General features: G+C 46.1%; 1 long non-coding RNA gene across 2 annotated transcripts; it reads left to right on the plus strand.

Annotated features, from left to right (window-relative positions):
- The first annotated feature begins 9,620 nt into the window (after nt 1-9,620).
- On the plus strand, nt 9,621-22,070 carry LOC135383588 (uncharacterized). 2 transcript variants are annotated; one of them, XR_010419958.1, is made up of 3 exons: nt 9,621-9,715; nt 21,351-21,588; nt 21,918-22,070. It is a non-coding gene; the product is annotated as an uncharacterized LOC135383588 (long non-coding RNA). The 2 variants fall into 2 exon arrangements; XR_010419957.1 differs by having other exon boundaries at nt 21,379-21,588.
- Nucleotides 22,071-23,786: the final 1,716 nt, after the last annotated feature.

Consider the following 23,786-nt stretch of genomic DNA (forward strand, 5'->3'; position numbering starts at 1 on the left):
GTAAAAGAACATCATCGGGTCAGACGTAGCTATTATATTAACACTTCTCTGCCTATTCAGCTATAAGCATCAGGTGGACATTGTGCTAGAAATTCTGAACTTGTGCACAGGCTATAAAATTTCATTTGCATAGACCATTTTAGAAAAGCCAGCGTCACCTGTGGCACGCAAGGGCTCATGGGTACTTAGAGCGTCTTAGGCCCGGTTTCACCAACGCTTGTTAACTTTGGACCGAGATCAAGGGTTGCTAATACTTGAACTTAACACTCAATTCTTTTTACAAATGTTAGTTGGTGACGTGATGAATGTTTCGGTGACAATAACTCCCTTTACTAAAGCAGAGTCAAACATTTAATTCAAGTTAAAGGACCGTTGATCTCGGTTCAAATGTTAATCGGCGTTAGTGAAACCGGGCCTTCGAGCATTATCAGGTGACCAGAGGTGGAGGTAGAAGAAGAACAACAACATTCCGGGTGTGCGCAGCAGCAGCGTCAGCCGGGGTAAACCATAACCGAAGCAGACGACAAAGCAGTGTCCCTCAAAGTTCCCATGCTGCTTTGCGCCTCGCGCTTGGTGGCGCGCGCATCTTTTTAAAATCGTCTATTGGCTAGAGTCTAAATGAGCAACACATTGTTAGATGCTCTCGTTCCATTTAACTCCCAAACATCATTATCATTAGGGTTCGGAATCCCGTTTTTGCAATCCCGGGATTTTGGGATTTCGAAATGTGGATCGCGGGACGGGATCGGGATTTTTTCGCAACTATATCGCGTTTTTCGCCAAATCGACGCCGCACAGCGGTGAAACTCGGGACTAGCCAAACCAGGTACACCCGGCCGACCCCGCGTACACTTGCGGAGACGTTGTTGCTTTTCGCATGAATCGCTGAGCTGCACCTGTATTTTGCTGTTGAAATCATGGATGAAGTAAACATTGCAGGCAACGACCAGCGAACTAAACCAAACTAGTTTTGTTCTGTGTCTTAATGCGACTCTGCGCGCCGAGGGGATAGTCAGTTTGTCTTTCCGCGTTTTCTTCTTTCCGCACATAGAATACCGCCTACTTCGACGCATCCTCGGAAGAAATGGATTGAGCGACTCAAAATCAGCAAACCTAGCTGTTACACCAGCAATGCTTGTGTGTGTCTGGCAGAGCTCTTGGAGCGGTACTGCCCACATATCTGATGAACGTTCTTTCTTTATTTTTTTTCTGAAGCACACTTCTGTGCAACTCACACCAGGAAGGGAAGCAAAAAATTGTCTAGACAAAACAGAACAAGTTTGTTTCAAACTTCAATAGCCATTATGTGTAAGAAAGCGCAAGAGATAGCGTGAGAACATATACCAAGTCAGTTTTGTAACTCTGCATTTGAATCAGCTCGTCAAATCACTTGGGAAAGAATGCAGAAAGAATGCGACGTTTCGTTAAGGTTTCCCAAAAACACACGGACACACGGATGTCGCAACATTACCGTGTAACTTGTAAGCCACATTCGTACACGCGCCACACACTTAGATGTTAGCTGTAAGAGAACTGCAGCACAGATGTCGTGTGCTTGCATGTCTCTCACATTCCTGCAGTGCAGGATACTCGCTGCTTGCTATTTCGGCCTCGCAACCGGTAAACGTGAAATTCACCTTCACGAAATGTGGTTGATCAAACACGCCGGAACTTCGCAAATAATACGCGACAACTATAGCCTTCTCTTTGGACAATCTGGTTACGCCTGCCAGAAGCATATGAGCAGCGTTTAATGCTCATTCGCAGTTCAGAAATCTCAAAATCGACACTAAGCGACAACCTGGATACGTCCGCCATGTTGGAGTTTAGATGCGCCACTTACAGGTCATGAAAAACGCGAATAGGACTGTATCCACTTGCACAATCATGCTATCACAAATTGTGATATAGTTCGCGTCTTCCGTCATCTCCACGGAACATTATAGCGGGAGAGAGAGAGAGAGAAAAAAAAAAACTGCTCACGGGGCGAATGTCAACTGAAATTCCGCAACGAAATGCGTCTCTTCTTGTCGTTTACTACTACGGAATATCTTCTGACTGCGCCCCAGGATATTTCCCGCAGTTAGTAGTGCACGAGAAGATATATACTTATGACGTATAGCAATTCTAGTTACGCAACCGCTAAAATCGATTACGTATTTCGCATCATCCGCTGGAGTATACCTGGAATAATGCGGTTTGCTCGTCTTGGCTTTCATTCATCCACAGGGACTGTTGTGTTCTAGTCTGCAGCAGCAGAGTCTATTGGCGTATTCCATTGCGAGAGCAGATTTCGCCCTGCGCTGGGTGGGGATTGAGTGCATGCTCCCGGCGGGGTCACACGATTTTCCTTCGTCAATGGAATGCTAACAATCGTTCGAGGTACGATGCACGCGCTGCGCATAGCACGTGAGCCCGTGCTTTCCTGGGTTAGCTTTGGTCTCGTGGGTCAAAAACTATTGCTCTTTCGAGCAAACGTTTTGCCCTTGCTCCGCCAATGAAACATTCAGCGTCTCACGATTCTGCCAATGGAACAGTTTTTATCCCTTCCCTAGGCAAAAAATTTGAGCCAGCTCTGCAAATGGAATGCGCCATATAATTTTCTGAAAAGGCTGCTTTCTTTTTACTTTCAAATATATATATATATATATATTGACGTTTCAAATATACGTATTCGTGAGGATCAAAAGAACAAAAAGAGAGATTCTGCAGAGAGTGAGAGAGAGAGATTCTGCAATGGGAGTTTTATGCTATTTGAGGGCTGTGGCTTGCGTAGTTCGCATGAGTCAGCACCTAACCGCGTTGTAATGTGTCGTGGACGACAAGGTTGGTTCGGTTTCGAATTGCAAATTATATTTTTCGGGGAAGGGGCGCTTGAAACAAAAAGTCGATTGCACACCGTTCTTTCCCTTTCGCTCTTACTACCGAATATTTGCCAAAAAGCCGAAATTTATCTCGAAATCCCGGGATTTGACCTTGCGATATCCCGGGATTTCGGGACATGAAATTATGCTGATATCCCGGGCTCCGGACCCTAATTATCATATTGTGCGGAGGAAATACCTCCCATCTGCCTCATACCTCATCTGCTCATCATACCTCATCTACCTGCTAGGAGGAAATACCTCATCTCCTCATCATCGTCGTCACCTTGATCTTCACACGCGGAGCCGTCGCGAGGCGAGTTTGCTCCCAGGGGGCAGGGTAAACGAGAAGCGCCCCCCCCCCCCCTCACTGTCGTCAGAAGCTCTGTAAACAAAGAAAAGAAAACGGTCATTTGCACTGCCGAGATCGTAAATTCCAATTCTCTTCATTCCCGCTTTATACTGTCTAACCAACCTGCCAGAGCCTGCCGTTCGGCGCCCCCTCTAGCGAGAGCGCCCGGGGCGGGTGCCCCCCCCCCCCCTCTCTCTCTCTCTCCCATCCCTACGGCTCTTCACACGCGAACCTCGCGGATTCATTCCTTGACGAGCTTTTAACGCATTAAATCCCAGCGTCAACCTAACAAGATTGATGTTATATGTTGCAAATTGTTTATGTATGTTCCAGCTTCTTAAATAGTGAGTCAATTTCATAGCCACATCTCTCCTTTGGAGAATTCCAACTTTGTACTCGGATTCCAAGTTCACTCTGCACTATGATCTTGCAACATTTCTTGCAATATGTTGCCTATTGAATGTTACGGTGCCATGTCACCTTGGGTATCAACATTAACAGCACAGCTTAACCTAGAACCTGAAAAGAATAAAAGCTTGGAATCATCTGCCATCATGATCTGCACTTTATTCGTGATACGTACAACCCGGATGTTTAAGCATCGATAACTTCATAGAGAATTTCCGTAATTTACCAGAGTTATTTATTTCATTTCATACTGTGGCAACTTTCAATAATAACAATTCAATAATCAGGGGTTTACGTCGCGAGACAACTGAGGTGGCAATTTTCATCGTTGATAATATACATTTGGCAAGAATGATAGGCATGTTTTGCTCCTCCCTCCTGGCGAGGTATCGGTCTTTGAAGGTTCGTGAGTACACAGCACACATGAAAAATGTCGTCCGTAGATGGTAGGAGTGCCACGCGTATTCGAGTACTCAGTATGTTACATATCTTGGTACACGGTATTGCACTTTCCACGTGGATTCGGCCCTGAGCTGTGTGGTAGTTCCTATTTCGATTTCGCCGGCTACCCAGCACTGCTCTCCACCCGTTTCGCGCGGCCTCGGAGGAAATGCATACGTGGAACAGTGTTGCCAGTGGAGTGCAGCTGTAGCTTCCACACTTTCGCCACGAAAACGACCGCCCCGCTCGGCCACGTGACCACCGGTAGCGAAAGGAGAAGGTAAACCGGAATCTGGCGCCAAAAGGCGCGCGCTGACTTGATCAAACTGCGCATGTGCGCTGCGGGCGCTCTCCTGTACTCCCCTGGATTCGTCCCCCTCTCCGTTCTTGGTGCTCCGCGGGGTCATCTGCTAATATTGCTAATATTATCTGGGGGCAGAAAACGAAAATCCAGAACACAAAGGAATGTACATGTACAAATTTATTGACACGATAAACGTACAGGGTGTTTGCTCTAACGTGTCCAGAAATTTTATTTAAAGCGAGATGTAAAAGAGAAACAGCGCTACTTTTCAGTTACTTGACTAAGAAACACGTGCTACTAGCGAAGCAGTACCTGTTTCTTACTCAAGTAGCAGACAAGTACCACTTGCTTTTCTTTTATCGCTCGCTTTAAATATAATTTCTGGACACGTTATAGCAAACACCCTGTATAAACAACAAGCAACATTAGAATGAAAGTAAATGTACACAATGATTACAGAATAAATACTTCAGAATGAAGAAAGAAGGAAGACGCTCAAAAGGTTAGCCAGATGCAGGACCCACGAATTACCGGTCCAGGGCTCTACCAATTGAGCATACGCATGAAGAAATTCGGTAAATGTAAGCCTATAAAATTAATTACTCTTGCTCAGAAAGGGTTTACACTGTTTGTTATTGTAAGGCATTTCCTGTTTTTTCTTTCTTCCTTTTTCTTTTTTTGTGCGGTTTTCGCCTGTTGTTCGGTTCACGTGTGGTGTCCTGTGGTTTTCGTTTGTCATGGGGTTTCCCTTTGGTGTTGTATGGTTCCCGTTTAGCTTTTTCCATAATCGCATGATGTTCTACGGGTGTATATCTGTTCTACAATAGCACTTCGATCCTTATTGTGAAGGGGCTCATTATTTTATGTAATGTTCCACACGGGAGACACCTTGCCTTCAGCCTCGAACACGGGAACGTTAACCTTATTGTTTTCCTCGCAACCTCTCCTCTTCGTCTTCTGCCCACTACACCCCCCCCCCCCTTTTTGGTTAACCGTCCCTCCGCGGACGGTACGGGATGACGTTTCCAATGGTCGCCATTTCATCGGTCCCTCGTGGTCCTTTATAGCCCACGGCTTTTAGGATGCCTTCCTGGTGCATCGTTTTCCACACTTTGTACGGACCCTCGAAGCTTGCTTGGGTTTCCTTGGTTCACCCTGGACTTGCTTCTGCAGGTGACGGCTCAATCCATGTATTATTAACGGAACCACGGACGTTTCTGGCAGGTTGCTATCGGCCGTCTGTAGGAGTCTGTGTTTTTCATAAAAGTACTGCAGAGCGCTCCCCGAACGTTACTTGTAGAAAATCGCCCGGTCCCACCGTTCGACCGCATTTTCTTGGAAGGCGCCCAGAAAGCTCAGCTTACATTGGTCCCATGTTTCCTTGACGTTCTCAGTGACTCTCAGGTCAAACCAGCTCTTGGCCATCTCGCTTAGGTAGGGACGAAGGTTCGTTATCTTTTCGTCGTCGGTGGTCCAGCCATTCATCCCACAGGCGTACTCGTACAAGTCCATCCAGGCCTGCGGACTCGTGGAACACCCGTCAAATACCTCTGGCTTCACCAGCTCACCGCGGGGCTTAGAGCTTGCAATCGCGGCGTCCATTCCTCGTAATAGCTCGAGTTGCTGCGCGGACTGTTGCTGTTGTAAGGAGATCATCCTTAATAGAAGCTCTTGTGTGCCATCGTGCGACGACGGACTCGCGACTGGGCCGCGCGAACTGGCGTCCCCAATCCAGGCCTGGAAATCATTTAATTTCATGTTCACCTTGACGCTACCTTTAAGTAATATCTCGTCGACACTCCTCCTACTTCTTGTGACAACATAATGTGCCAGCTCTGGTGTGCTGATGGCTTCTGGCAGCAGTACAGGTTCCTCACCGTCTATCTGGTACCGATCGACGAGTAGACTATCCCCCGAAGGCTTCACATAAAAGTCAATCCACATCTCCTTCGTATCCTGTCGGCTGCGCCAAATGTAATGTTCCACACGGGAGACACCTTGCCTCCAGCCTCGAACACGGGAACGTTAACCTTATTGTTTTCCTCGCAACCTCTCCTCTTCGTCTTCTGCCCACTACATTTTGTTGACCACATGACCACCAGCAATGGGGTAGAGATACCGCCCCTGGCGATGAAACACCCCATTCCTCATCTTAAAATGACGTTATTGTCACGAGTGCGTTGCAGTTGTTCAGCTGTCAGCAGAAGTGGGCACCCTCACGAGGGCGTGCGAGGGTGAAGGTTTCCTCACCCTCACCTCACGATATTTGAGCTGAGGTGAGGTGAGGGCCAATTTTTCTGGTGATGTTTGAGGTGAGGTGAGGTATGGAAAATTTTCAAAAAAAATTTGAGGTGAGGTGAGGAAAATCTTCAAAAAAAATTTTGAGGTGAGGTGAGGAAAATTTTCAAAAAGTTTTTGAGGTGAGGTGAGGAAATATTTTAAAAATTTTGTGAGGTGAGGAAAACAATGGGAAAATTTTTTGAGGCAAGGCGAGGAAAAATTTATGAACGCGCACTTTATGAAAACTTTTCCCGCGCGTACACGAGATATTTTTCCTTCTTTCCGCAGCTTCTGTCTCTCACCTGGGCGGGGACTGCCCTCCTCTCTCGCCTCTGATCTGACGCCCGACTTTGCGCGTCATTCGCATACCCGCAATTGAACCTCAATTTCCGCGCAACTTTTACGGGTATAACAATCGTTCCACGAAGCGTTTTCTATGATTGACTAGGCCAAATCCTCCAGCAAGAAGGAAAAAAACAACAACGTTACATTGACTAAGCAATTTCATGAGTTCAATTTCGAAAATATATTTCAATGGCAAATTGATGAAACTATTTGTATTTGGTGACAAACTAAATGCCCAGAAGAAATTTGTTTACCCCATATTTTTCCGTTAAGCCGTTTTCTTATAATGGTCAAATGACACATTTCGTGCCGCACCCTGTATGCACTCACGCTTGAGATATATGCATTTACATTGGCAGTCACTCAAAGCCAACGCGCATCGAATACACAATCTTCACATCGAATAGACAAATAGCTTTAAAAAATTTAGCTGAGGTGAAGTGAGGAAAAGTCTCAAAAATTTCTTTGAGGTGAGGTCAGGTGAGCAAAATTTTTCAATAAAAAATTGAAGTGAGGTGAGGTGAGGAAAATTTTTCAAAACATTTTTGAGGTGAGGTGAGGAAAATTTTTCAATAAAAAATTGAGGTGAGGTGAGGTGAGGAAAAGTTTTCTCCCAGAAAATTGAGGTGAGGTGAGGTGAGGAAAGTTTTCTCCCAGAAAATTGAGGTGAGGGCGAGGCTAGTGAGGACAAACGCCCACCTCTGGCTGTCAGCGTATTTCGTTACAGAAATTCGAAGCGCTGTGCACGAAGAGCATGCACACGCATGACTTATCACACACGCTGTAGGAGCGACTGCACATACGAGGTTAACACAGCAGTTTATTTACTTCCACCGTACCTCACAAATTAAAAGAACACTGGAATAAATCGGCATATTGGCGCAGGTTATGGATCCGCTTCTTCGGCACAGCTGAGCGACTGTGAGGGGAACCTGTATAGCACAAGCGCATTGTTTATAGAAAACACGTGGGGTGAGATTTATAGAAGTAGCCGCACACACTTTCTTAGTACGTAATGGCACCAGCGAAGTGGCAATACAAGCAAGTCCGAGTTGTCAGATGCATGCGATACGAATAAACAGATTTTTCCTCAAAATAAAGAGCTTACCCGTGAAAAATTATCCCTCTTTCCCTGTCCGTGTGAAGTGTACCCAAAGCTGCAACAAACTGGCATGACATGCCCTTTAAAGGGGCCGTAAACAGGTACAAAAGGTGCACATTTCTTTGTGTTATATTATTGAAACTTATGCAGTGAAAACTCCTTGCAATTACTAACGCTCAAAAACAAAAGGCGCTTGCATACGGATGAAATATTCACGGCACTCTTTCGCATTTTAGCTCCGCCCCGCGCTCTAACTTTACGTCATTTTGACGTAGCGCTTTCCTCACCAATTACGATCGAGTGCTCCGCATATGATTTTATTTCAAATGCGGAATTGGACTAGATGAACGTGAATCCTCTTCTATTTAAAATCTAAACAGTTACAGTCTCAAACTGAAAAAGAAATGCGTTTAATTTAGGTATCATACGCGCACTACGTTTTCTGGGCAGTAGCACGCAGCATACCACGAGCGCGAATAAATATCCGGGACTACAGTTCCGGAATACCATACCACGAGCATACCACGCATACCACGAGCGCGAATGAATATCCGGGACTACAGTTCCGGAATCTTAGGTAGGTGCGCGATGGAACATCTTCGTCATCTTCGAATGGTTCCGACAACTGGGCTGCCGTACTTTGGTTGAGCGTCACCAGCTCGCGTGGTACAGTGGATAGCGTGCTGTCCATGTCACGTCGTGACTGGGAGGAACCCGGGTTCGAATCGCGTCATGTAATAGCAGCCCAACTGTTGACGTTTGCGCCAGCCGGAGATGTTGAAGATGTCATGACGTTGAATTTCGGAACCACGGAGCGCAAGACGTCGTTTCACACAAACAAACTGAGCGCTCCCACGCACAGCTGATAACGAAATATGTTTATTGGCTGGTAATTTGAAACGTCATGTGCGCAGCTCGGCCCCCCGATTGGACGGTGGAGAGAGGCTCGCTGGTTACTCATCTTTGAAAGCAGTTATATGGGTCAATGAGCTGGCACGAGCCGAACGAAATGTATATTTGGGTATTATGATCTGCGTTCTTTCGTGGGGTATCATTATTTCAGAAATGTCTGGTGGCCTGTTTACGGCCCCTTTAAAGGAAATTTTAAAAAATACGGGCAGCCCCGCTTGTAGTAAATGCAGACGACAGGATGCGTTGGGCCCACCAATATGGCGGCCGGTAACCACGCTGTGGAGCACCCTATGCGCGATCCAGCCTATACAGTATACTATAGAGATCAGTGACTACCACACGCGATGGTGGTGAAAGGGCTCGCCGTTGTCGGCCTCACGTATGTGGGCAACGTCACGACTCACGCCCTGGGGGAATGTGCGTCCTGGGCCGACTTCTAAGGGAACTGTGGCGACATATGTCTGAAAGCGTCTGAGGAAAACCCAGGAAAAACCCCAGACAGCACAGCCGGCACCGGGATTCGAACCCGGGTACCTCCCGAGGAAAAGGACTACCACACGCACTGCAACATCATCACCTGCCCTGGCCAATCGCCCTTTGTGGCTAGCGGCCACTGCCCTCCTGGCTGAAGAAGAAGAAGAAGAAGCACAGAGCGAAGAAACGCTGGCAATACGACCCATCGAACGGTTCACAGAAAGATAACAGAGGTAAGCCAAACGACTCTTCCCAAGAGTTTACAGAGCCTCTCTGGAGATCAAATCGGGTGTAGTTCGTTACCGGGACCACTCGTTTTTAAAAATTTGTGAAAGCGTTTGAAAGGTAAATATTGCGTAGAAGTGAAAGAAGTTCATATACTGAATGGAAAAAGGTAAGAATTATAAAATTCTGTGGACTAGAAGTTTTTTTATAGGCATTTCAACAACCCCATCTGATTCACTTTTAGCACAGGAGAAACACGGGAATGCTAAGCCTAACGGATTCGAAACTTGCAAGAGAATTGGGCTAAATCGCCTCACTTTAGTGAGGTTGGGTTAAGTTAGGTTCTACAGATTGGGGGGGGGTCTGGGGGGGCGCCGCCCCCCCCAGGCACGCAGTAGGCGGTGCGGGCGTCGAGACTGTGCCTCGGGTTAGGTCAGAAGGTCCTCACCCAAGATGGCGGAGCGCCATAAAAAAACGGGCGATAAAATTTAATTTTTATACGTTTCACGCAATATACGAGGGTCATTCCTGTTAATTTCGTTCCTAATTTGCTCCTGCTTCAGGTAAAAACATATCATTTACCTAGTTCTCTTCTTTCTTTTACAAAAACGCAGTGGTCCCGGTAACGAACTACATCCGGGGCACTAAAATGCAAAAACAAGTTCAGTTCGAATTACGTTACACGCTATGTTAATTTCGCACTTGCTATCATAATTCAAAACTTTGATTCGGCTGTACTTTAGTAACGATGCCGCGGCAGACGGATAGGTGTGGAATTAGCGTTTGGCGATTTTGGCACGTTGTCATTGTTGCCAGACGATACGAGTGCATACGGGCGAGTGGTCGGCGATCGGCTATGTGTCGCATAGTCGTCTGCTATCCGATATAGTCGCACGAGACGCGTATTGAGTACGGAGAGGTTAATAGTCGTCCCCTATCGGATGTAGTCGTCAATGAATACGTATTCCGTGTGTCGAGGGGCTGACGTAGACTGTGCATCCGACGTGACTGAGGTTAGGTTAGGCCAAGTGAATACGTATTCCATGTGTCGAGGGGGCTGACGTAGACCGGGCATCCGACGTGACTGAGGGTAGGTTAGGCCAAGTGAATACGTATTCCATGTGTCGATGGGGCTGACGTAGACTGTGCATCCGATGTGACTGAGGTTAGGTTAGGCCAAGTGAATACGTATTCCATGTGTCGAGGGGGCTGACGTAGACTGTGCATCCGACGTGACTGAGGTTAGGTTAGGCCAGGATAATGCGTGCTATTCCACATGTTGCGGAATGGTCAATGTAGAGTAGGTATACAGTTAGAGTATGCATTAAATAGGAATGAGTATATGTGTTGCCGAAGAGGGTCGTTGTAGTTGAAACATATTTACAAATATATACATGCAGGTCCATGGAAAGCTTTAGGAGCCCTGTAGAGACTCTTGATGTCGTTTAGCAGCCTTTCGAAAGGCTGCTTATTTTTGTTGCTACAGTCAGTCCTCCAAAGGTACTCACTGAGGTGGTGTGCCATGTTTTCACTTGTCGCACCACCTCTGGCCAACCTATGCCGTAGTGGTCTCCACTGAGATTCAATGTGATTGGTGGTCACGCCGGTGTCTGGGTCAACAAAGTTGTATGTGTGGTTGACCGTCATGTGCTGGAACCCTTCTGCTGACAGACCGGCGTACCCCTTCCAGCAGTCAGTGTAAAGGGTTGTGCCCTTTTCGACGTGCTTGTCAGTGAGGGCAAGGAGTGTCTCCATGTCTCTCTTGTTTTGCGGGCATATTTCCAGGCACAGTTGTTTAGTGTCGACGTCAATCAGCCCCAAAATCCATGTCTCTTCGACGATACGGCCACGTTGGTATTTGCGGCGACCAATTTTACATTCGTCGATTCCCACAACGTGACCAGGGCCGCCGATTTTCTGAGTTTGCGCATTGGCCAGCGAGTCCGTGCAGACTTCTCGGCAGTACGAGTACCAGTCTGCAACGGTAGCTGATGGATACACTTACCTCCGGAAATATGGAGGCCTTGTCGAGGGCCTGTTGAAAAGTTATTTTTTGGCGAAACAGTACGTAAGAATCAGGACTTGTTCTGGTGCGAGTCTCACGTTCTCGAACCATGTTCCCACAGTCACAGATTGTGAGAACTGGGCATGGCCGTGCCGACATCGGAATTGTCCGAATGTGCGCTGCGACGGTTTCACGCTTACTTTACGTCCGCAGCGGGGGCATTTCATGTTGTTGGGTAGGAGATCTTTGGAGTGGATCCACGATACAGTTGTGTCGATGTCCGTGAGCACACGGCCTAGCATGAAGAGGTTCATTTTTCCACTCGTTTCACAAGTTCGCGTTTCAAAACGGCCGCTTATGTGTCGTCTGCTATGTTGTTTCGTATATTTTTAGCTTTTTTGTCTGCCAAATGTTTGTGTTGTTTGCCGTACGTTTATTAATTGCGTTCGTAATACACAAAAAAAGGCTGTAAAGTATTAGGATTTCGTTTCGCATTTCTATCAATTTTCGTGTTCGTTGTTGGTGCCGCTGAAGTAGTCGGATAGTGGTGGAATATAGATAGCCGTAGTGCTCAGTTTTGAAAAAGTCATTTTCGTAAAACATATTTTAAAAGGTGCATATTTTTAACTAACTTTGGTTCGTAAATTCGGAGATTGTCTTAAAGTTGCTAGGAAGATAGCGCATTTTTGGCTTTTCTTGTTTTTTCAGTTCGAAGAAGCCGCGGCATCGTTGCCAAAGTATATCCCTTTGATTCCGTTACGGAGTTACAATCCAAGTTATACCGAACTCTTTCTTGCTTCAGCGCTAAGCAGTGAACGTAGTTTCAGCTCGTGCATCGGTGTTTTTAGTCCATGCTGCGCGAGTACGCACGTGTCGGCCGTGGAGCAGTCCCGGTGAAAAACATAGTGCGCGTTGCGAAGCGGACGGGCGTCGCTGTCCGAAGGATGTGAAGATAAATGTTGCCAATGAAATATTCGCGAGAGCTGTTATGGGCCGCAATTCAGTGAATCGGCATTGAAAAATGCAGCAGTGCGCATCATGCCGCTCATATACGGAACACTACGATCGGACCAGTTCTTGGATACTGTCTGTCTTTGCATCCAGGGGATCCCATTCGTTGTTACCAAAGACGGTTCTGTTTTCGTTGCGTGCACACACGGTAGCGCTGTGTGAACTAATTTTCCTTGCATGATACAAACACAGACTTCCATTTGAGAGCAAGTTGTTTTTGCGTTTTAGTGCCCCTTATAATGGTACATTACACGTTTACTGATTCCTGATGACTGTGTCCTGAAATATCGCAATAAATATAATGTTGAGAGGAAATAGGTACGGCAGAGCAATGATTTTAGTGACTATACCAGGGTCTCGAATGCTCGCGCACAGCACGAAGATGATGCTCGAGGAGGCGATGATGACCCTTCTTTCTCACTACATTGTCTGCCCTCTGGGGACTGGGAAAGGGCCAAAGGGGCGCGGACAAAAGGCTTCATACACAGGACGTGAACTATGTAGTTCTGTACCACGTGACCGTCTGCCGGTGGGGGGCAATGGGTTGCAGTAACCCAGGCGGAAGCCCCGCCGGTGCCTTACAAGAATGGCTGTTGAGATTCCATTGAAACTCTCTTGGACTTCCTCAATATGCATTGCAAAGTTTTTATTGAAAATTCATTTAGTTCTAATTGTCTTGGCTACTGAGAGTTAATGGAATATTGGCCGTTACGTTTCTGTTGAAATTCCATTTACCCCGTATTGCATCATTCTGAGTTGTCTTGTTATTGAAATACTGTTAAAGAACAATAACTGCTACTGTCAGTGAGCTTCTGCAGAGATGAGAGATTATTTATGGGTTATTGCACATTTGGTTTATTTAGAACACAAAACACAACACAAAATATATTAGTCATGGCTAACCAACGATTTCCTTCGGGACAATAATTCTTACGGCAGAGGGTACCGTTCAGCAGCGTGTTCGATTTGGTTTTACGTTGCAGCCACCCTGGTGTGTGGTGGTTGGGTTTTCCAATGCCAGGAGTAAAGGCATGCGAACACGATCACGATGTTGTTCCTCTTGAACGTTAGCAGGGGACCGAGGTGAGAGGCACTGGAGTCGGGACTAGCTTCAAAGCAGGCATCCCTAAATGTGAGAGGGCGTCGGCATCTATGTGTTTGCGTCCGGACTTGTACGCGATGTTTATGTCAGTCTTGCAACTTTAGCATCAGCTGTCCAAGACGCCGGCCGGAGTCCTTGAGGTCTGATAGCCAGCAAAGAGAGTGGTGATCTGTGAGAATTGTGAAAAGGCAACCATAGACATATGAACAGAATTCTGATACCGCGCAAATAATGGCCAGACACTCTTTTCTCGGTCACAGATTAATTGCATCCCGCCTGAGAGAGAGAGAGAGAGAGAGAGTCTGTGTATGATTAACGTACCCGACAGCACGCTCGATTCCTTTATCTTTCCGCACAAGGATGGCACTTAAGCCGGTGTTGCTAGCGTGTGCAACTCCGTCCAGGCGCTGTATACGAAAAAGCAAGAACAGACGGTTCGCAGAGTCATTCTTTTAGACACTGAAAAGTTTGCACGTATCTGTCACCAGGACAGCTTTTGGAGATGGTGACGTTTGTCTTATCGGTCCCCTGCACAATGCACAGCCAGTCTCCGGCTCGGTGCATGTATGGTGTCCCTCTTGGTGCTGTCCAAGTGGATATCGAACGTAATCCTTGGCAAGTAGACATTGAGGAGAAGTAGCAGTACAAATGCATTACTCGGCATGTAATTGCGTAATATAGCGCATTGCATATGTGTGCGTGTGACAGCAGTCAATATCACATTTTATGCGTGGTAACACAGTGTTGTGACGATCCATTCGACGTTTCGGGAAATACTGTGTTATTACTCGTAGTATAGAATAAATTGACTTGTTTTCTGCGAAAGTGGCCTAGAGGCTTCGCCCTCTCGAACTAGCATTCATTAAAATAATCATATTTTACAGGGGTGGGCCCGATACTTCAAAAAAGTATTTTCGATACCGATACTCCATACCCTCGAAAATTGTATTTCCGATACTGATACAAGATACAGAACCGAAATTGATTTTCGATACAGATACTCGATACTTTGTCGCCGATACTTCGAAACATGACTGAAATCCCGAATAAAAAGTAAAGCCAGTAAAGCTGGTGTTATGATTAGCGAAGTTTCTATCACTGAAATCCCAATATAATAAAGCTGGTAATATGATTAGGGAAGTTAAAAAATTCTCCGTCATTTCTAGAACCTTTAGTGTATTTCTATAGCGCACACTTTCTGAAAGGGCTTAAATGTATCCGACCGCACGGATTTAATGAAGCTGCACTGTATGAGCAGCTAGCCTTGTTAGAACTTTAGATTGGACTGAAGCCATGGGTACGTTGAAACAATCGCTTGCATAAGCAGCCTAGCATAAACAATTCTTTAAGGTAATGTTCTACATGAGTACCTGTCTGTGAGCACTTGATTATACATACGAATAAACCTGAAACTTTTTTCTGCTGCTTTTCGTTTGGTATTGCAGTAGTTACCCGGTAGCCTGGAATTTTTCTGGAACCAACTAGAGGCCGCGAGCGCGTCCCAGAGCACGGCCCAGGGCCTCCTCTCCCGGCGACCTTGACGATGGAGCGCGCGCGCGGACGTGAGCTTCGATCGAATTTATGCTCGACATGCCTACGCAGCTGCGGCCTGGCTTGTACTACCGGCTGAGCGAGCGACGCCGACCCTAAGTCTCACAACAACCTCAATATTTCCGTCTTGTTTTAGTATCGAGTATCGTTAAAATACACGATTCACTAAAAATGTATTTTCGATACCGATACTCCGTTACTCTCATTTTTGGCACGCGATACCTAATACCGATACACAAAATGTATAGAAAGATAGTATCGAAGATACATGTATCTTCGATACTGCCCATGACTGATATTTTGTGTCCGAACTGCAGAACTCAATATGAGGAAACAGCGCTACATTGCGACATAACAAAAGTTGCATTTGCGAGGGAAATTTTTTCCTTTGATTTTTACACTTTGTTTATTCGAATGCACTACAGTGCCTCTTGGCAATGCGTTGTAAAGCTTCGGAATTGCTAAAGGAATTCGTGTTTGTATGATGGCGGAATAAGGAGATAGCGCGATAGGTCTTGTCCTGCTTCTTCGTCAACATTCTCTCCGTTAATTAGTTCAGGCCATGCATCATGTAAGCAACGCTGAACAAGAGCGTTATAGAAAATTTGATCTAAAATTTAATTATAACTCCAGATTTCAAGAATTGCAGAGGGCAAAGTTCAAGGAAGGTTCAAATATTATTTGGGTTTTGAATGATGTAACGCCTGACACAGCTTGAAATTGACATTCAATTGTTTTTGCTTCAGGTATGCATTCATTGCATCACCCATAGCTGGGCGGCCTCACTCATGAGGACCCTCATGAGGACGCCTCACCCTTACCTCACGCCGATGAGGTGAGGGTGAGTGAGGCCAGACCACGCTGAATGTTCATCATGAGGACAGTCATGAGGCATTGTCCCCCACGAGGCTCACCGTGAGGGCCCTCATGAAGCCAGTCGTCGTGAGGCCATCAATACATGAGGGTACAACGTATCCCGTGAGGAGCCCCACAGATGAGGCCGTGAGGCCCTTTGTGAGGAACTTCACGGATGAGGCCGTAAGGCGTTTCGTGAGGAACCTCACGGATGAGGTCATGGGTCAATTCGTGAACTCACGGATGAAGGGCGTGCCACCGTACCCCCTCGCTTGGAGAAGGTGTGCGGCAGATGACATCACTCTGCGCGAAGGGCCAATGGAGATTCGACGATCTTCGAGGATCGCCATGTTCCGTTCTTAGGTTTCATTCCTCCATATACAGTGTGGTCCACCACCCATGATAGAAATTCATAGTAAAGAACGTAGGCCCCGGAGAGACATGCGGTCAAGGAATTTTTTCTGCCAGCAACTTTTACCACATATTGCTAACATTTTTACCTCATTTCAATTGACGGAAAGTTAATTTCTTGAATTGAACTCCGAAATTTTTCAAGGCAGCGTGACGTTTTCTTTGCGGAAATGGGTTCCCGTGGTCATTTTACTCAGTATAGCACATAATCCCACTCGTAATGCAATGGCAATTGCTGAAATAAATTCGTCGAAAATCTATGGAGAAGAGCCTATGGCTGCCCCTCTTTTTTGACGGCTCTAAGTTTGAGCGCAAAGCTGCGAAGAAAGGAGGTTACATTGAAATGCCACACAAGGGGGAAAGGGCTACAAGCCTTACCCACGGAACAAACATGCGCGGTGAGTGCGGGAATCAGAGCTATCTTATCAAAAATGAGGTCACCCGACGTGTTGACAGGTAGGGAAGGAAATACATTTTTGGAGCATTTTGCACTCCGGTCTCACTGAATGCAGTGAACAAGTGAACGGCAGCGATGGCAAGCACCGTGTATTCCAACCAAGAAAAAACAAGGATGATCATTGCTCTAGGGGCTGCAGGTATGGACTATGACAGAGCAGTCCTCAAATACAGTGAAATGCTCCGAGGAACTAGGATGGTGAGCTCTTGTACCATAAGGCGTGCATTTTTGGGACTGTTCACAACAGGAAGTTTCCATTCCGGTACACAGAGCCGGTCACATCCAATCACTGCCAGTGAGTCGAGACAAACAGACAAGGTCCTGAAAGAAGTAGGAGATGATCTCCACGTAAAGTCTGCGCACCGTGGTAAAGTGAGTACAGACATCAAAGAAGTCAAGTGCGCTGAAGATACTACACAAGCATAAACTCCACCCGTACCACGTGAGCCTTCATCAACATTTCCAGCCGGGCGACAACGAGAAACTGCTGGATTTCTGTAACTGGATCCTATGTCAGACCGAGGAAAGCAGAAACTTTGTGAACAGGGTGATTTCGGCTGATGAGGCCCACTTCTGCCATAGCGCTCAAGTGAATCGCCACAACGCGCATTATTGGAGTCAGACAAACGCATTAGTACGAGTGGGGATTCAATGTATGGGCCGGGATTTATAACGGAGCCATTATTGGGCCAATCTTTTTCACGGGATCCATAAATGCCAACCGCTACTGTAGCGACATTTTAGATGCCGTGTTCAGCTTTGTTGATGACCTGCCTCTTGCTGAACGGGCCCGCGTGTGGTTCCAGCACGATGGGGCTCCACCTCACACGCGCGGCGTGCAGTACAGCTGCTCCGTCACATGTTCCGGGAGAAGTGGGCTGGCCGATTTGGTCCAGTGTCATGGCCTGCCAGCTCTCCTGACTTAAAGCCGATGGAGTTTTCTCCTCTGGGGTCGCATCAAAGACGAAATATACAAAAGCGAACCACGATCGCCGGGTGGCCAGCAGGGGAAAATCACTGCTTTCTGCTCGTCGCTTTCCAAATCCGAAATAAATAGGGCCGCGAAAGATACAATTCGGAGAGCCCACCAGTGCATTGAAGCAGATGGCGAACACTTCGAACACTTTTACCCATACCTGGTGCATGGTGATATTTTGCTTGCACGCCTTTCGTTTTGCTTTCAACTTTCCGTTGTTCAGGGAAACGTACCCTGTTCTGCATTGAAAGTGTCGCTAATGATAACGTAATAAAAGTACACAGGAATAAGTGTGTTGAATGTGAAGAAATCCGTAGCATGTTGAAACAAACGAATTAAAAAAAAAAGAAAAAAGAAGAGAGCTGACAGGCGTTCGTGCATACAACTCTCTCTCTCTCTCACACACACACGCGGTCATAGTGAAAACTGCCGCGTACGCACCCATCAAAAGCAAACAAACACACTGAGCAAAACACGAATAAAGGAAAAAGAGCGCGACCCTGAAACTGACGTGGGCAAAGCTGATACCTGGCAGCGGAACTGTTCTGTGGGTTGGGTTTTTAAATCCTTTCCCCCTCGTGTGGCGTGTCAATGTAACCTCCTTTCTTCGCAGCTTTGCGCTCCAACTTAGAGCCGTCAAAAAAGCCAGCCAAGGGCTCTCATTTCCACGGATTTTCGGCGAATTCATTTCGGCAATTGCCATTGCATTATTATGGTTATGTGTTATACTAAGTAAAATGACGACGAGGAACCCATTTCCGCAAAGAATACGTTAGATTGCCTTAGGAAATTTCGGAGTTCAATTCAATAAATTAACTTTCTATCAATTGAATGTGTGACAAAAGTTATTGGCAGAAAAAATCCCTTGACCGCATGTCTCTCCGGGGCCTACGTTTTTTACTATGAATTTCTATCATGGTTGGAGGACCAGCCTGTATGAACGCTACTATGAAGAACCTCACAGGTGGGGGCATGCGACTTTTTCATGAGGGACCTTACAGATAAGTCATGACTCTCTTAGGCGGTCACGTTATGTTGTTGCATAAGGAGCATAGAACCCCGAGAACAGGGAACACGATATCGTTGACGTTAAGTCGTGTTTTGAGCGCCGCACCACCTCTTGTGGATTCGTTTTTCTGCCTATTTACTGGAATAGCAGCGTCGTTTGGAGAGGCCCTATACTGCGTTTTCGAAAGCGCGTGCAGCTGCTTTCCCCCGCTAATTTCGAATGATTGCAACTGGACACACGCGTGCTGTGTCGTGCCAAAGGTGCCATGTGCGATATTTTTGTATTTTCTTTTTAAACAAATGTTACCGCTGCTGGGAATGTAACGAGGCTTTCTTTTTATTTTGACGTCTCTTGTTCTTAACAGCATAAAGCTCAATATAAAGCAGCCTACAATCGTTGTGCCCAAACACTTCAGCTGTGAGCGTATCCTTCATTCTGGCTGCAGCGTCATACGGTTCTGAGAATCGAGTACAGGATCTCTTCAAGCACTATTCCCCGCCACCACCCGATCATTTCCGTAGCGGTACATCTGCACTGTAGTATTTCGAGCTCCACTTTACTGATGCCAAACACTAACGGTAAACCTCACTGTGACTGTAAGAACTGTCACCACATTTATCCAAGCACAGCACGAAACCCTATAAACAGTTTACTGCCGCGCAGTATCATTAGTACCAACTACCGACACAGTAGTTCAACGCCGACGTCTCATGTCAACACAACGGAAAGTTTTGATTCTCATGTGCCTCTTAGTGACTTGAAGACACGTGAGGCCATGTGGGTCCTCATGAGGTGAAGGTACGTGAGGCTATGAGGGCCCTCATGAGGTGAGGGCACGTGAGGATGAGGACACGTGAGGCCATGTGGGTCCTCATTAGGCGAAAGAACGTGAGGCGCCGTGAGGACATGAGGGCTCTCATGAGGTGAGGGCAGATGAGGATGAGGACTCCTGAGGCCATGAGAGCCCTCATGAGGTGAGGAAAAGTGAGGATGAGGACCCTCATGAGGTGAAGATACGTGAGGCTGTGACGGTCGTGAATAGCCTCATGAGGTGAAGGCATGTGAGGATGAGGATGGTGAGTCCTTTCGGGATCCCGATGCCCTGAAGCGAGGTTTGTGAGGGGAAAATTTGAAATGGAATGTGAGGGAGAGGGCGATTGAGGTTAAGTTACTGATGAGGAAAATTTGGTGATGGTGAGTGAGGCCGTAGGAAAATGCCCACCTATGGTATCACCAAATACATAGCAGCACGAAGTGGTCTGACTTCTTCACCATGTCCTAAACTTGGGAAGCAAAAAACGCCGCAGAACATGAACGTGTACTTTCTTCTGGACACAAGTAATTTCACTAGTAATTTCACTACACGATAACTTTTGTTGAAAAAGTCAAGCAACTTTTACAGAAGAGTTCTAGGAGAAGTGGGACGCCGCTACTTTTCATTATCTGCAAAGTCCCGGCGTCTATAACTGGATCATGTTTCCTAAGTCTGCTTGACGGGTTGGAGGGGAGAGGAACTTGGTGTGTTTTCACGCAGAGGTCTAGCCTTTTCCAACGTTCGGTTTCCCGCTCGCACGTAACCAGCGATGGAGAGCTGCTTTAATCTGCTGCTGTTTGGGATACGGGCACCGTAGAAGACGTTTCAGATACTCTTTATGTCCTAGCCGGGCAGTCTGGAACTCGCACTTTTTGCATAGTATTTCCTTGGATCGAATTCGAAACATGAAACACGTTGACAGTTGAACCACCACGCGCAAGCCTTAGTGTGCGCTAAACCCAAAGTGTCCAACAGGGTCCCCTCGTCACCACAAACCACAAGAGGGCGTGCTCGTCCATGCAAATGCTTCGCAACTCCGCGTCACTTACAGTGTGTTGATTTCGGTTAGACAAACTAGTTCTGCCCGTATTTTCGAGGAATACAAGAAGTGAGTGCCTTTAAGGGCCCTTGAAAACAATTTAAAAATATCTAGGGTAATCAAGGATCCCACGGAGTGTAAGAACCCTGGTGAAACGACATTCCAAAATCTTTTGTGTTCCTATTGGTCACACACAACCGTAAGTCAAAGGACAAACTTTAGCGAGTGTAACTTAGGAGAACTCTGTGTGCAAGTTGTGAACAAGGCGATGGGTGTCAGCGCTGGTTGTTTTGCCCCGTATAAAAAAGCGAATATTTGTCAGAATACTCAAAAGTTTGCTTGCGCATTCTTGTTAGCGATACTGAGTGCATCTGAAAAAGAACGCGAGGCGATGAAGAAATGTTCCATTGCAGCAATAGTCTCAATCTCTACCCTCGACAGATGGGAGAACGCCCAAGAGTCAAGCGACCGACTTCATCGGTGCATTCTTCCTCTCCGGGGACCGACGAAGATGAAGATTTTTTGCGCTTGCTAGCTGCAAACATGGCACGAATGACTCCAGAGCGGAGTCTTGAGTTCCAGCAGCAACTTATGGAGCTCCTGGAAATTTTTCTATCTGGCGATGATGCAGAGATTGAAATACTCTAAAAGGCAAGTCCTTCATTTCTTTGTCTTTTGCATATACTGAGCACTGGATTTCCAAACACCAAAGCCATCCTACGGGAATACGAGCAACTCTTCCAAAGCAATAACATACTTAAAGGTCAGCTACACCGATTTCTCGATGTGTTGGAACGGTTGTGATATTCGGAACGAGCACATCTAACTGCCTCCGAAAAGCACCTTCGCCTTCTCATCCTTTTGTCTTCCTATAATCAATCAAATAAACCAGAACAAGCTATGAGCTCAGGGTTGAGACATAGTGATGCATGGCTCACTCGGTCCATCTCTAAGTGAGCGTTTTGTTTCCTTTTTTTCAGTCCAGAACCAGATCTAACCGTCACTTAGGGAATGAAGAATGTACAGTATACTGGGAAGGTGAACCACAACACTCTTTGTACTGATAACCAACTCGCATTGTGATCCTTTTAATAAACCGTGCTCATCAGAGCTTATGCATTCCCACCACGCGACATCCTGGAATGTAATTCTCTTTCGATAGTCTGGACAAGGTCACTGTATAGAAGTTTACATTGTTATCCTTAATGAGGTTATATTGCATGCTAATGCCATAGCTCTGACATGCAATATAAAGTTCTAAGGACGGCGTTTGAAGGAATCTCAGAGTGTGCCGGTGATTGTACACACGTCTCTGATTGCTGGTCAGGCGTGCTGTTGTTACTGACATTGCAGTCTCGTCAACGTACCGAGGCCTCGTTCGGAAAGACATGGACGCATATTCACTCTGGGCACATTCTCTTACATTTTCTTTCATGTGCATCTGTGAGCAGGGAAGGGTAACGGTAATGGTAACAGAAACAGAAACGGTATACTACCGAAATTGGAGATGGTAACGGTAATGGAAGCGGAAACGCATACCACGGTCCTCCATTACCGGAAACGGAAACGGATTTATCGTCCGGTATTGAATTCGGGTAACGGCTATTCCTGTTGTGCGATGACATTTGAGTGACTTTTCATATTTTGTTTTCGTATTTTGATGACTCCATTACGTGTAATGCTATAAATACTACACGAGAGCATGGAAAGGAAGCGCAATATTGGATCTCGAGGGTGCATCCGTCGGTTACCTCGTCCCAGTCCTCAAAACTCCATGACATCAACACATGACTATACTCCACCATAGCACGAACGTGACAGCCTATGATTTTTAGTTACTTATTTTGGGTGTATTCCGTTTGAAACCATTAAAAATAATCTTTCAAAAATAAACGCGTAAGTACCCACTGTTAAAAATATATCTCCCAGAATATACGCTTAAAAATCAACGCACAAAAATAATCGCCGAAACATCCCCGTTTAAATAAAAACGCTAAGGAATCCACGGTTAAGAACATATCGTTAAAAATAAATCGTTTCAGAATACCCCCAAATTCACCCTACAGTTGCTAGAGTCATGTGGTATGGCCAAAATCAACGTGAACTGCAAAACTAGGGGCTTAAACTAACCTCGCAGGACCAAACAAGCCTAAACTATCCCAAACTAACCGAAACCAAACTAAACTACGTAACATAACCTGCTCTAACCCGGTGCAAACTGCAATCAATTCACTACAGTGCTAGATAGTGAGGGGATTTTGAAACAGTTTATTTTTAATGGTGGATTATTAAACGGTGATCTCTAAGCGGGAATAGTAACGGTTTATTTTAGAGATATATTTTTAACCATGTGTTTTTTAAGCGGGTTATTCTTGAATGTTCTATTCTTAAGAGGGGATACGACCTCCGGCGGCCCCATGTATTCTCTATGGGCGAAACAATGCGATCTTTTGCAGCTAATACTGAACCGATTTGGACCAAAATGGCCTTGTTCGATAGATTTTAGAATTTCAAAAAATTCGCATTGGAGACATTTGGAATTTTTTTAGAAGTTTTTAAAAACCTTACGAAAGCTGCAAAAAATTTATAAGTTCGGTCTCTCGCTTTTGGAAGTTCGTAGCTCGTTTACTGTAGCACATATGTGAAATGTAATCAGTAGCATTTACGCGGAATTCTTTCTTGAATATTTACGTGTCCATGTCATGTCTGTCCATGCCTCCAGTTGTTCACAATATTGAAAAAACTTAAGGTATGTACGGCTCCGTGAACTGCCCCGTCTTGCCATCGTACAGTAGCGCCACATTGCTGGTCAGAAGAGAACTTGATATCGTTCCGCGGAATGCAGTCAC

The sequence above is a fragment of the Ornithodoros turicata genome, chromosome 2, assembly GCF_037126465.1.
Source record: "Ornithodoros turicata isolate Travis chromosome 2, ASM3712646v1, whole genome shotgun sequence".
NCBI lineage: Eukaryota > Metazoa > Arthropoda > Arachnida > Ixodida > Argasidae > Ornithodoros > Ornithodoros turicata.